The following is a 15,205-nucleotide window of genomic DNA, read 5'->3' as shown; positions in this document are numbered from 1 at the left end:
CCTTGAGGCCGAAGGGCAGGACCAGGAACTCATAGAGCCCCACAGGGGTGATGAAAGCCGACTTGAGCCGGGTATCCTCATCCAATGGCACTTGCCAGTACCCCTTGGTGAGGTCTATGGTGGTGAGGTAACGGGCTCCCCACAGCTTGTCTAAAAGGTCACCAGGCCTGGGCATGGGGTAGGCGTCCGATACAGTGATGGCGTTAAGCTTGCGATAGTCCACACAAAACCTGACAGACCCATCTTTTTAGGGACTAACACCACAGGAGAGGCCCAGGGGCTGGAGGAGGGTTGGATCACCCCCAGAGCCAGCATGTCTTCAACCTCCTGCTCTATGTCCTGAGCTGTCCTCCCTGTGGCTCTGAATGGCACACACTTGATAGGGGCATGGGTGCCTGTCTCTATTCGGTGGACAGCTAGGTCAGTGCATCCGGGTCTGTCACAGAACAGCTGTTGGTGCGAATGCAGCACCTCCTTGATCTCCGTCTGCTGGACAGGGGTCAGCTGGTCTGAGAGGGGAATAGACTCCAGCAAGGAGCCGGCTCCAGTCCCTGTGAGCAAATCCACCAAGGGATCATCCCCCTGCCCCTCTCAGTGCCTGCACACAGCCAGCACCAAGTTCTCTCTGTCCCAGTAAGGTTTCATCATGTTCACATGATAGACCCGCTGGCTGTGGGCCCAGTTCGACAGTTCCACCACATAATTCACCTCATTTAGCTGTTTGACGACTTTGAAGGGTCCATCCCAGGCAGCTTGCAGCTTGTTCCGCCACACAGGTATAAGGACCATCACTTGGTCCCCGGTGGCATAGGCTCGGGCCCGGGCGTTACGGTCATACCAGACCTTTTGCTTCCTTTGGGCCGTGGAGAGGTTCTCCCTGGCCAGGCCCATGAGCTCGGTGAGTGTTTCCCAGAAGGTCAGTACATACTGTACCCTGACTCCCCTTCAGGAGAGGCCATCCCCTCCCACTCTTCTCTGAGCAAGTCCAATGGTCCCCGTACCCTCCTTCTATACAGCAGCTCAAATGGGGAGAACCCCGTGGATTCCTGGGGCACCTCCCTGTATGCAAAAAGCAGGTGGGGTAAGTACTTGTCCCAGTCATTGGGATGCTGATTCATGAAGGTTCTCAGCATCTGCTTCAGAGTCCCATTGAACCTCTCCACCAGCCCATTGGTCTGTGGGTGGTAGGCTGTGGCCCAGGTGTGCCGGACCCCACACTTGTCCCACAAGCTTTGCAGCAGGGCTGACATGAAGTTGGACCCCTGATCCCTGAGGACCTCCTTGGGGAACCCCACTCTGCTGAAAATGGACAGCAGTGCATCCGCCACGGTGTCAGCTTCGATAGAGGTCAGGTATCGTGGTATTTGGGTATCGTGTGGCAAAATGTACCACCACCAAGATATATTTCTTCCCAGAACACGTTTCCTTACTGAAGGGCCCCACTATCTCCATAGCCACTTTCTGGACAGGCTCCTCTGTGATGGGCAGTGGCCTCAGGGCAGCTTTCCCCTTGTTCTGGGTCTTCCCCACCCTCTGGCAGGGATCGCAGGACAGGCAATATTGACAGACAGCCACAAAGATCCCAGGCCAGAAAAAGTTCTGTAACAACCTTCCCCTGGTGTGGTGGATCCCCTGGTGTCCTCCGAGCGGGACATCATGGGCTAGGTACAGCAACCTGCGCCGGTACTTTTGGGGAACCACCAGCTGCCTCTGGACCTTCCATGGCTCCACTTTGCATCTGGGAGCCCATTCCCGGTACAGGAATCCCTTTTCCCACAGGAATCTCTCCCTGCAGCCCTCCCCCAGCTGTGGAGCTGGGCTGAGACTGGCCAGTTCCCTCAGCTTCTGCAAGGAGGGGCCTCTCTGCTGCTCTGCCTGGAACTCTTCAGCTGGGGCAGGGGCGGAAGCCACTTCCCCTTTCCTGCCTGGCTCCAGCACCCCTGGCCTGTGAGACCTGGTTTTTGGGGGCCCCCTTTCTCTCAAGGTCGGCCCCTGTGGCTTCCGTGGCTTTGGCAGGGCCTGTACCCCCGAATCTGGGGAACGCACCCCTCGTTTTCTTTGGCTACGGGTCAGGACCAGGGCACCTGGGCGTTCACCTGGCCAGTGCCCCCAATCACCCCCCATTAGTCCATCCGGAGGCAAATGGCTGTGCACACCCACCTCCTTGGGGCCTTCCTTCTTCCCCCATTTCAGGTGCACCCTCGCCATGGGCACCTTGAAAAGGGTCCCGTCAATTCCTGTTACAGTCAGGTGGGAATTGGGCATCATCCAGCCTGGTGCCACCACCCGAGGCCGGGCCAGCGTCACGTCAGCGCCTGTGTCCCAGAACCCCGTGGCCTTTCTCCCATCCACCTCGAGGGGTGTGAGACACTCGTTCCGCAGAGGCAGCACCGCCCCCACTCTGTAAACTGATCTCTGAGCATTTGGACCCCCTGAGGAGCTGGTCTGTGGAGCAGGCTCAGCCCAATCCGAGGACACACTGTTGGCACCACCTGCCTTGGCAGTCACTGGTATCAGGAGCCGCGGCTTGGACACTTCCACCTGAGGAGATGCCAGGGCCAAGAAGCACAGCCCTGAGCCACCCATGGACCAGCTCCACATTCTCTACTGTGGCTGCCCCTGGTAAACCCTCTGAGAGCTCCCAACCTTCTCACCTACCACCCCTGCTCTCCCACCCCCATCCTCTGGCTGGACCCTGCCACACATCAAACCCTATGCCCTGAGCCCTCCACCCCGGTCTGAGCTCTCCACACCCAAACCCTGCTGTGACTTCACCACTCCCACCCCCAACCACAGCCCCCTACACACACACCCCATTCCCTGCACCCACATTTCAAGCAAACAAGAAGGAGGAACACAGAGAAACTCGCTGGATTCTCTTAGGTGTTTATTATTGCAACCGTCTTTTCTCCCTCGTTTTCCAACAATACCATCATCTACAGAAATCAAAAAAGTTTTCCAAAAAAGGATTAAAAAAAAATCCCGTTTATTTAACTTGGGACCAACAGCGAGGGCCTTGGGGTCTGGGAGCACGGGCTCCTGGGGTCTGTTCCCAGCTCCGGCAGGGCAGTGGGGTGTAATGGTTAGAGCAGGTGGAACTGGGAGTCAGAGCTCCTGAGTTCTCATCATGGTGCTGAGAAAAGATTGGGGCCCACAGTCTGGGGTCAGACAAAAAGCATGAAACGACTTTCCAGTCAGTGAACCTCTGGTTATTTTCAACTAGAAAACACACGATGACGAGGATGATGTTATGATTTCCTATGAAACAACCAACATCATGAAGTCTGTTTTGGTGCAGGCTGAGGCAGTGTTGTTCTTCCCCGGAGGAATATGACAAGAAATTTCTATTGGGGATTTGGTCCCAGAAGCCCATGAGTGAAATAAAAACCCCTCTGTTTCCTTCAGAGCAGACAACACCAGCACCTCCGTGATGGGACAACTCTTCTTAAGCAACGTAAGCTATAAATGAGTGAGTGAAGCCCCCAGACGTTCTCCCACTGGAGTCCATTGGCATTGTGCTAGGGTCTGAAACTGGAACAAAATGATGTGACTAGTTCCTTTGTTTGAATTATCCAGACATAGGGAGGGAAGCTTTGTGTGTCTGAGAAACATAGGTTGTGTGTCTGTGTGTTTACATCTCTCCATCTACCCAATTCAGTCAAACCCACCCAGCAGTCTATTAGTTTAACAATTGTTATTATTCTCTGAGTCGATCGTACTGAATTTAACTAGTTTAATAATCATGGGTGAGATCATGAGCTTAATTTAAATATCATTATGCTAATTCAGACTCAGTGATGTTCTGACCCCATCATTACTTCACACCCACCAGAGTGATAAGTGAGCCCCAGACCTGCTCAGCACCCTCCCATCACTCTGTTGTTCTTGTTGTACTCTTTGAGTCAGTGGTGGCATTTATGGCTTGGCTCTTCTCTCTTCTTCACTCCCTTCTGTCCTCCAGCCTCCTCCTTGTCCAGTGGCTCGGAGGGGAGATGTTGTGTTTTGAAGTGGGTCTTGTGTAGGGATCTTAAACCTATCAGTGTCGTGAGCTCAGACTGGTCTGTTCTTATTAGAGAGGCCCTTGCAAGGAACCTACTATGGTGAAGGCTCTACAGCTGTGATGCAAATGTTCAGTCTGGTCTCTGTTAGCAAAATGTGCCTCGCAGCTCTCCACACCTAACATCTGCTCCTTTCATTGTGTGTCTGTTCTCCTGAAGGTCAATGGTGCCTTGAAGAGCTTTCTAAATATCACTCAGCTGCCTGTGACAAGAATCTTTACCTTATTCCAAATGGTGAGTCAATTTCTCCCTATGCTGGAGGCAGTGCAAATAGCAACTAACAAATAGAGAAATCAGAATCTCTTCTGAATAAACAGTTTCACCTACAGTAATGTTTTCCATGGGAACCATTTCTAGCGATGGAAGTTTTCAATTTCCCATTGGATTTCAGATCAACTTCTCTGGTTTGAAATAAGGGCATTCACCCTTCCAACTTTTCAGACGAATTCAGGATGAAGATGGCTCTTGGGATATTGGTATGTCCCAGGAGATGGACACTCAGTTCTCCAGCCAGCTCTGCATTGACTGTCATGGTTGGGCTTACGAAAATACTCACTAATGTAAATTTAAGAGCACTTAAGAAAGGAAAAATATTTTCTAGCTCTTCTCCAGGTCTCTCCATTTGGAGAGTATAATTGCTTCATATTTTCAATTGTTCTCTGCAATTCACTTTGCAGAATGGACCACCAGAGTTTGCACCAGCTGTTTGTGGAAATAACCACTCAGCATGCAGACCCAGGCTCTTAAGACCATAAGAAGCACCACACTGGCTCAGACCAAAGGTCCTTCTGACAATGGCCAATGCCAGGTGCCTCAGAGGAGTGAGCAGAAAATGGAATCATCAAGTGATCCCTCTCCTGTCATCTGTTTCCAGCTCCAGACAAACAGAGGCCAGGGACACCATTCCTCCTGTGGTGGTAGAGTCAGCCTTGCTCCTGGGCTTCAGACTCCTCACCCTGCTCAGCACCCCTCAGGCAACTGGGGTCTCACGGACCCAAGCCTCAGTCTGTCCCAATGTCCCTGGGCTGAAGGAGCTGGGGGAAAGTCCTTCCCCCGATTGCTTGGGAAAGGAAGGTTCCATTATTTCCCTGTAAGTGCTCTTCATCTCCCCTTGCTACTTCTGACATATCTGAAGCTTGCTTGCTTGCTTGCTTGCTTTCTTTGCTCTGCTCTGCTCTGCTCTGCTCTCACCTGCCTCCTCATCTATTCTCTCCACTGGTTCCCAGCAGGCCTTTTAACCAGTCCTAGAGCAGCCTTAAGTCTGCTCAGCTGGCCCGACTTAGCTTGTAGCAGCCCCTCCTTGGCTGCCTCCCCAGCTCAGCTGTTCCTTGCTGCCCTGAGATAGCCCTCTGTACCTCTGCCAGGTGTTGCCTCTCTCTTGGAGCTAGCTTTCTGTTGCACTGCCCATCCTGATGAATAGCTGTTGATGGACCTAACCTCCAGGAACTTATCTAGCTTTTTTTCTGAACCCTGTTAAAGTCCTGGTCTTCACAACCTCTTGTAGCCAGGAGTTCCATGGGATGACTGTGTGTGGCAGGAAGAAATATGTCCTGATGTTTGTATCAATCTTACTGTCTTAATTTCATCTGGTGACCCCTAGTTCTTATGTTATGGGAACAAGTAAATAGCTTTTCCATATTCACTTTCTCTGCATGAGACATAACTTCATAGAACTCTATCATATTCCCTCTTCACCACCTCTTCTCTAAGCTAAGGTGTCCCAATCATTTCATCTTTGCTCATATGGCAGCTTTTCCAAACCCCTCACCATTTTGTTGGCCTTTTCAGAACTTCTCCCTATTCTGAGATATCTTTCTTGAGATGAGGTGTTCGTACCTGCACACGCTACACAAGGTGTGGGGGTACCATGGACTTATGTAGGGAAAATAAGATGTTCTCTGTCTTAATCTCTATCACTTTTTAGATGATTTCTAACATTTTATTTGCTTTTCTAACTGCTGCTGCACTTTGAGAGGATGTTTTCAGGGAACTATCCGCAATGACTCCAAGATCTCTCTTGAAAGGCAATAGCTGATTTAGTCCCATCATTCTGTAGGCATGTCCAGGATTATGTTTTCTGTCGTGCGTTACCTTTCATTTGTCAACTTTAAAGGTCACCTGACATTTTGTTCCTCAGTCACCTACTTTTGTGAGATCCTTTTGAAGTGCCTCACGATCTGTGTTGGACTTTATTATGTGGAGGAATTTAGTGTCATCTGCAAATTTTGTCACCTAGTCATTTACCCCTTTCTCCAGATTGCTTAGGACTTCTATGGGAAACCAGAAGTTACCACTCTCCACTCTGAAAACTGACACATCATACCTACCCCCATTTTACTTTCTTTTAACCAGCATCAGTCCATGAGAGGACCTTCCCTCTTATCCCATGGCAGCTTACTTTACTTTACAGCCTTTTGTGAGGGAACTTGTGAAAAGCTTTCCGGAAATGTAAGAATACTATCTCCACTTGATCCTCCCTGTCCGCATGCTTACTGACCCCCTCAAAGATCTCTAGTAGATTAGCAAGGAATGATTTCCCTTTACAGAAATGATGTTGACTTTTCCCCAACAAATTTGATCATGCATGGTCTGACAATTCTCTTCTTTACCGTACTTTCAACTGCTTTTTCCAGGACTGATGAGAGACACATCAATTTGTTATTTCCAGGATGACCCCTAGAATCCTTTTTAAAGATTGGCATCACATTAGCGATCCTCCACTCATTTGGTGCAGAAGATGATTTAAAGGATAGGTTACAGACCAAGGTTAGTAGTTCCACAGTTTCATGTATGAATTCTTTCAGAACTCTTGGGTGAATGCCATCTGGTCCTGGTGACTTATTACCATTTAAGTTTATCAATTTATTCTAAAACCTCCTCTAAAGACACCTCAGTCTGGTTCAATTCCTCAGATTTGTCTCCTAAAAATAACGGCTCAGATTTGGGAATCTTCCTAACATCCTCAGCCATGAGCACTGATGCAACAAATTCATTTAACTTCTCCATAACTTCTCCTTATCATTCTTGAGTGCTCCTTTAGCATCTCGATCATTCACTGGCCCTAATGATTATTGAGCAGGTTTCCTGATCCTAAGGTACTTAATTTTTTCTTGATATTACTCTATTAGTGTTTGGTAAGGTGTTCTTCAAATTCCTTTTTTGGCCTTCCTAATTATATTTTTATACATCATTTGACACAATTTATGTTCCTTTCTATTTTCCTCACTAGTATTTAACTTCCATATTTTAAATGATGCCATTTGATCTCTCACTACTTCTTTTGTTTGGTTGTTAAGCCACAGAGGGACATTTTGGGTTTTCTTAATATGTTTTTTTTTAATCTGGAGCATACATTTAAATTGGGCCCCAATTATGGTGTTTTTGGAATTTTCCACGCAGCTTATAGGGACTATATTTTTGTCAGTGCACCTTTACTTTCTGTGTAATTAATCTCCTCATTTTTGTGTAGTTCCCGTTTCTGAAACAAAATGTCACAGCATTGGGCTGCTGAGATGCTTTTTCCTACCACATGGATGTTAGATTCAAGTATATTTCCAAGTGGTCCAGCTGTCCTCACCTCTTGGACCACGTCTTGCACTCCACTTAGGACCAAATTAGGAATGGACTCTCCCCTGCTGGGCTCCAGAACCAGCTGCTCCAAGAAGCAGTCATTTAAGGTGTCGAGGAACTTTATCTCTGAATCCCATCCTGAGGTGATGTGTACCTAGTCAATACAGAGGTAGCGGAGATCCCCCACTGTTACTGAGTCTTTTTTATTTTCATAGCCTGTCTAATCTTAGCATTTCATAGTCGTTATCACTATCCTCATCAGATAGTCGATAATGTATCCCTACTGCTATATTCTTATTACCTGAGCATGGAACTTTTATCTCAAAGGGTTCTGTGGTACAGTTCAGTTCAGTTACTATTTTGTTTCATTTGACTCTACGTTTTCTTTCACATAAGCTGCGTCTACACGAGCCGGCTACTTCGAAGTAGCTGTGCCAACTTTGAAATAGCGCCTGCCATGTCTACACGTGGCAAGCACTATTTCGAAGTTGAAATCGACGTAAGGCGGCAAGACGTCGAAGTCACTATCCCCGACAGGAGATGGGAATAGCGCCCTACTTTGACATTGAACGTCAAAGTAGGGCATGTGTAGACGAGCCGCGTCCTGCAACATCGAAATAGCGGGGTCCGCCATGGCGGCCATCAGCTGAGGGGTTGAGAGACGCTCCCTCCAGCCCCTGCAGGGCTCTATGGTCACCATGTGCAGCAGCCCTTAGCCCAGGGCTTCTGGCTGCTGCTGCTGCAGCTGGGGATCCATGCTGCATGCACAGGTCTGCAACCAGTTGTCGGCTCTGCTGCTGCTGCAGCTGGGGATCCATGCTGCATGCACAGGTCTGCAACCAGTTGTCGGCTCTGTGGATCTTGTGCTGTTTAGTGCAAGTGTGTCTGGGAGGGGCCGTTTAAGGGAGCGGCTTGCTGTTGCCCCGGAAGTGCTAGTCCGCCCTGTGACCCTGTGTGTAGCTGTTCCTGGCACCCTTATTTCGATGTGGGCCGCTTTGGTGTGCAGACGCTCCCCTGCAACGCCTACTTCGATGTAGTGCTGCCCATCATTGACGTTGAACGTCGACGGCACCAGCCCTGGAGGACGTGTAGACGCTATTCATCGAAATAGCTTATTTCGATTTCCCCGTGTAGACGTAGCTATAGAGTCACAATCAGAGAATGCTACAATTCAGGTCCTGGATTTCAGTCTCTTTCTTAGCAACCTAAATTTGGCCACCAGGACCTCTCTCCTGCCCTTCCCTAGGTCACTGACACCTACATGTACTACAATAACCAACTCCTGCCCCAGAATTACCCATAAATCTATCTAGCTGTCTTGAGAGATCTGCAACCCCAAGAGAGGTATCCTCAGTGCGAGAGGACTCCACAGCATCATCTGGAAGGAGGGTCCCACCTATGGGATTATTTCCCTGTGCTCCAGTTGGGTGTTCTCATTCCTGGAAACTTTCACCCTCCTTAGCAGAACATGGGGACTGTCTGAATGGGGGTGGGACTGTTGTACAGTGTCTTGGAAAATCTCATCTCTTTGCCTCTTTACCTCCCTGAGCACCTCCAATTTAGCCACGCTGGCCTCCAAACCACAGAATCACAGAATCATAGGGCTGGAAGGGACCTCAGGAGGTCTTCCAGTCCAGCTCCCTGCTTCAAGCAGGATCAACCCCAACTAAGTCATCCCAGGCAGGAACTTGTCCAGCTGGGACTTAAAAACCTCAAGGGATGGAGAATCCACCACCTCTCTAGACAACGTCTTCCAATGCTTCACCACCCACCTGGTGAAGTAATTGTTCCTAATATCTAACCTACACCTTTCCCTCTTCAACTTCAGACAATTACTCCTTGTTCTGCCATCTGACACCACTGAGAACAGTTTGTCACCCTTCTTTTTAGAGCTCCCCTTCAGGAAGTTGAAGGCTGCTATTAAATCACCTCTAAGTCTTCTCTTCTGTAAACTAAACAAGCCCAAATCCCTCAGCCTATCCCCATAGGTCTTGTGCTCCACACCCTTCATCATTTTTGTTGCTCTTTGATGAACCTGCTGCAGCAAATCCACATCCTTTTTATAGTGGGGGGCCCAAAACTGGACACAATATTCCAGATGTGGCCTCACCAGTGCTGAATAAAGAGGAATAACTACTTCTCTAGATCTGCTTGAAATGCTCCTCCTAATGCAACCCAGTATGCCGTTAGTTTTCTTGGCTACAAGGGCACAGTGTTTACTCATATCCAGCCTTTCATCCACCATAGCCCCTAGGTCCCTTTCCATCGTACTGCAGCTGAGCCAGTCAGTCCCCAGACTGTAACAATCTGTAGGATTCTTCCGCCCCAGGGGCAGGACTCTACACTTCTCCTTACTGAACTGCATCAGATTTCTTTTGGCCCAGTCCTCCAATTTATCCAGGCCCCTCTGGATTCTCTCTCTGCCCCCTAACATATCTACCTCTCCCCCTAGTTTTGTGTCATCTGCAAACTTGCTGAGGGTGCAACCCAGTCCCTCATCCAGGTCATTAAAAAAGATGTTGAATATCACCGGCCCCAGAACCGAGCCTTGCAGCACTCCGCTTGAAACAGACCGCCATCCAGATATTGAGCCATTGACCACTACCCGTTGGGCCCGACCATCAAGCCAGCTTTCTACCCATTTTATAGTCCAAGGATGCAATCCATATTTCCTTAACTTATGGACAAGAATGTTGTGGGAGACCGTATCAAAAGCCTTGCTGAAGTCAAAGTATATCACATCCACTGACTTCCCCATGTCCATAGAGCTTGTTACCTCATCACAGAAGCTAATCAGATTGGTCAGGCAGGACTTGCCCCTGGTGAATCCATGTTGGCTACTTTTGATCACTTTCTCCTCTTCCAAGTGCTTCAAAATGGATTCCTTGAGGATTTCCTCCATTATTTTCCCAGGGATTGAGGTAAGGCTAACGGGTCTATAGTTCCCTAGATTGTCCTTCTTTCCTTTTTTAAAGATGGGCTGTAGGAGTCCTGGGATGCCCAGCCCTCGGCCTAGGGTGGGGTGGCAACCAAAAAAGGGGTTATAACACCGGCCCAGCCCTCAGTTTGGGGCGGGGCAGCAATTCAGCGGTAATACAATACAGGCCCAGCCCTCAGTTCAGGGCGGGGCAGCAGCACAAGGGTTTGAGCACAGGCCCAACCCTCAGTTTGGGGTGGGGCAACAGCACAAGGGTTTGAGCACAAGGGTTTGAGCACAAGGGTTTGAGCACAGGCCCAGCGCGGGCCGGCCCTGTCAAGGAGGGGGTAGGGGGTTGCAGGCCCTCCCACTCCCCTGCGACCCGGCCCGGGGCCCTGGGGGTCGCTCACACACAACCACGGCAGTGGGGATCCAGGCCGCAACACACTGCCATGGGTTCGGGAGTGTCGTTCCCTGGGCCACTTCCTACCTCTCCCTCCACCGGGGGAAGATCCCAGTCCATCTGGTCAGGGGGTCCCGCAGGGTCAGTTTCCTCCAAATCGTCCACCTTCTGGGGCTCCGGCCAGTCGCTCATGTCGATATCATTGGGATAGTCGGCGGCGGTAGCACGGTGAGCCTGAGGCGATCCTGGGCCTGAGGGCTGCAGGGGTATGCCGGGACTCTGGGGCAGGTCGCTCCTGGGGCCTCCTGGCCACTCACCCTCGCCAGTCTGGCCACGTCCGGGGCTTCCTCCAAGGCAGGGGGTCTCCACCGGTGTGAGGGTCCTGGCAGGTCTGGGAAGTCTGGGAAGTCCCCCTTGGGCATCTGGATCTGTGGTTGCTCAGGGCCGCTGGGGGCTTGCTCCTCCGGCCCGGCTGTGCAGCAACAGGCCCTCTGCCCCTGGCGCCGGGGAGCTCACTCAGGCGCTTCCTCCTTGCTTGGAGGCCCAGGCTTTAATGGGTCCCGAGCCCTGCCCTTGGCCCTTCTAGCCCTGGGCCCCGCCCTCTGAGGGGTGGCCTCTGGTGTTCTGGCTCCGGGCCCGCCCACCTGGGCCTCTGCGCAGCCTCCTCTGCCTCTAAGTCAGAAGGAGGCCATACTGACTCACTACATGGGCACTATGTTTGCCTTCTTCCAGTCATCCAGTATCTCCCCCGATCTCCAAGAGTCTTCAAGGATAATGGCCAAAGGTTCAGCAATGACCTCTGCCAATTCCCTCAGTCCCCTGGGGTGCATTAAATCCAGACCCATGGACTTGTGCACATCTAGTTTTTCTAGGGAGCTCAGAACTTGTTCCTTCCCCACAGATGGCTGCCCTCCACCTTCCCATACTGCATCGTCTAGGACCGTCATGGGGAAGTTGACTTTGTCCATGAAGACTGAGGCAAAAAAAGCATTGAGTACTTCAGCTTTTCCTGCATCATCTGTCACTAGGTTACCTCCCTCATCCAGTAATGGCCCCACACCTTCTCTGATAACCCGTTTATTGTTCACATGCCTGTAGAAACCCTTCTTGTTACTCTTCACATCCCTTGCCAGCTGCAGTTCCAATTGTGCTTTCGGGCCAGAAGCGCCTTGCATTGAATGCACCCATACACCACCTGTCCACAGGGCAGGTAATCAGACATGCTCCATTGGGTGGAATAAACGGAATAGCCCCCACTCTGCTGTCGGGCTTCTGCCTGAGTTCTCTTTTCATTCCTAGTGCTGGTTAGTTTCTTGATAATTTTTTTTTGTTGAAAATAAGGTTATTTTGGTTCTAGTTTCATTTAAAGGATGCTGAATGTTTCTATCCTTCTTCAAAACCCTCTTTTAAATGTCCTTGCCAAACTACCTTTTAGTTGTTCCTTTTTTTAATTAGGTCTTCTTAGTGTCATTCCCAGCTGAGTACATCACTTCTGGTAGGCACTGCTAGTGCCTACCCAGCATGTGAAGTCAATGCCGGCGGACTGGGAGGAAGAGATCATTTAGATCCCATGGCCAAGATGGCGGTTCTGCAACGCTTTGTGGAAAGTGAAGGGCTTGACAAGGCACGAAAGACGTCAAGGCATCCACTGCAACCAAAGAATTTACCCGTCGTGATGATTCTACATACCACTGGTGCCTGGCTTCCAAGGTTGAGAGAGTGGGATTGTTCCCATGCAACGGCTCTACCACTTAAAAAGCTTTCACGCACAGGTCCTGTAATAATAGTAATAATTCATTGTCATCATTGGATTGATGTACTACCATTACATCACTGCTGGTGCATGAATAGCATCTACAGCCCCATATGGAAGGTGCTGAGGGTACGCAAAGTACAATGTTCATTATTGCTTCTTTTATTTCAACTTATCACTTCACTGTCACACCAGTTATTATGAAGTTCCTTACCCTCCTTGCAAAATTCTCTATACGGTCATGCGATAAAGCTGCACAATTGGTGTGAATCAGGGTAGGGTCTTTCTATACACATGGAGCTGTTAAGGTTTACGCCAGTAAGGAACAGGTCCTATCATCATCATCACTATTTCCTTCCATCTTTCCCTGTCCAGTGTGGAGTGACTTAATTTCTGTAGACTAGCTCTGCACCAGTCTGCTGTATAATCTACCCATTCTCTGTAGGGCCTGCCTCTCATGTTTGAACCATCCATTGTGATGAATACCAGGGTTTGATTTTTGTTTGTCATTCATTTGCAGACATGCCCAAATAGCTGTAACTTGCATTGTACAACCTTCTGCAGCAAACTGGTCCAAAATGTTAATTTAATTTAATTTAATTTAATTTAATTTAATTTAATATGGAGACAAACCAATGCTTTGTGAATGTTGCTATGAAATGGGAAAGATTCAAATCGTTCACAAATATTTAGGGAAGGATAATACTGTATGGTACACAAAAGGGCAAAATTTCCCATAATTTTCATCTTTCATCATGTCACTCATTCTTCAAGGGGCTTCAGACATGTTTGGCTTAGCAGCATCAGTTTACTGAAGTTAGTTGGCTTCACTTATGTGAGTTGTAACTACAGTGGGAATATTTGAATTAGAATAAGTATTGTTGTGGGTTAAGATAGGAGGGAGATGAGAATTTATCTTTATTTCAGAAATCCTATTTGGTGACTGTGGCTGAGTGCACAGTAACATTCTAAATGGAGAAAAAGAAAGAAAGAAAGAAAGAAAGAAAAAGAAAGCTAGCTAGCTATTGACACCGTTTTGAGTTTCTATCAAGAGAGAAACATGTATGTATGCACAGAGGAATAAGATCCCCTGATACTGGACATTGACAAATACCATTTACCGGGATAAATGGATGTAGCGCCTTTAGAGCTAATTTATCAAATCCTCATCTCTTGGAAATGAGCTATCCTACTGAGGTCAATGTAGTACTATCTCCAGATGAGCTACATTTACATAGCTTGCTATTCAAAATGGCAACATCAGTTCATTCATGATGATGTTTGGGCTCAGCTTCTTACTCATATACAGAATTATAGAAGTTTTAGGTCAGGAAATTTGCAATGCACTGGAGCCCAGTATGAATTGATGGATTAACCTTCATGTTTGCTGTTCCTCAGATTCACCTGTAGATCCTCTTTCTTTGTCACCCCTACAGATGACCCATACTGCAAGAGTCCCTGATAAGAACCAGACCATCTACAATGTCCTCATCTTGGTGGGGTTTTCATATCTTAACAAGCTTCAAATCCTTCTCTTTCTGGTGCTTCTGGTCATCTACTTGGCCACTCTGGTGGGGAACCTACTGGTTATCCTGCTTATAAAGATCACCCCTCCCTCTACACCTGCATGTATTTCTTCCTGGTGAGCCTGTCTTTCTTGGAAATCTGCTTCACTTCAAGTATGGTCCCTCAGCTGCTCGTTCACCTCCTGGTGGAGGAAAAGACCATCTCCATTGCAGGCTGTGCAGCCCAGATATACGTCATCACCACCATGGGCTTGACAGAATGTTGCCTACTCGCAGCCATGGCCTACGACTGCTATGTGGCCATATGTCACCCCCTGCACTACACAACCATCATGAGCGGCTGGGTGTGTGCTCTGCTCGTAGGGGCTTCCTGGTTCATTGGCATCTCAGTGAATGTAGCTGTGACCAGTTGGATCTTCAGCCTGCCCTTCTGTGGCTTCAGCCACATCCATCACTTTTTTTGTGATGGCCCACCAGTTATGAAGATGGCATGTACCGACACATCTCAGATTAAGATTTTAGGCTTCATTTTGACAGTGTTGTTTATCATGAGCCCTTTCCTGTTGATCCTCCTGTCCTACGTCTGCATTATCTCTACCATCCTCAAGCTGCCATCGGCGGAGGGAAGGCGTAAAGCCTTCTCCACCTGCTCCCCCCACCTCACGGTGGTGATTGTGTTTTATGGAACAGCCCTTATCGCCTATCTGGTGCCCAAGTCAAGTTCCATCACAGAGAGTGATCTACTGATTTCTCTCTTGAACACAATTGTCTCCCCAGTGTTGAACCCCATCATATACACTCTGAGGAATGCAGAGGTGAAGGAAGCCTTGAGAAACATCGTGGTGAAGAGCATCTTTTCACACAACCAGAGACTGAAAAGTAGAACTAGTTAAAATGGCAGATTTAAGGGAAATCCATAAATAATTTGTTGAATTTCTCACAATGAGTCTCAATATATTTATTCAAATTTCTTCATTT

Source organism: Carettochelys insculpta, chromosome 32 (genome assembly GCF_033958435.1).
Source record: "Carettochelys insculpta isolate YL-2023 chromosome 32, ASM3395843v1, whole genome shotgun sequence".
NCBI classification, from domain to species: Eukaryota; Metazoa; Chordata; order Testudines; family Carettochelyidae; genus Carettochelys; species Carettochelys insculpta.
Note: the sequence above shows the minus strand (reverse complement) of the source record.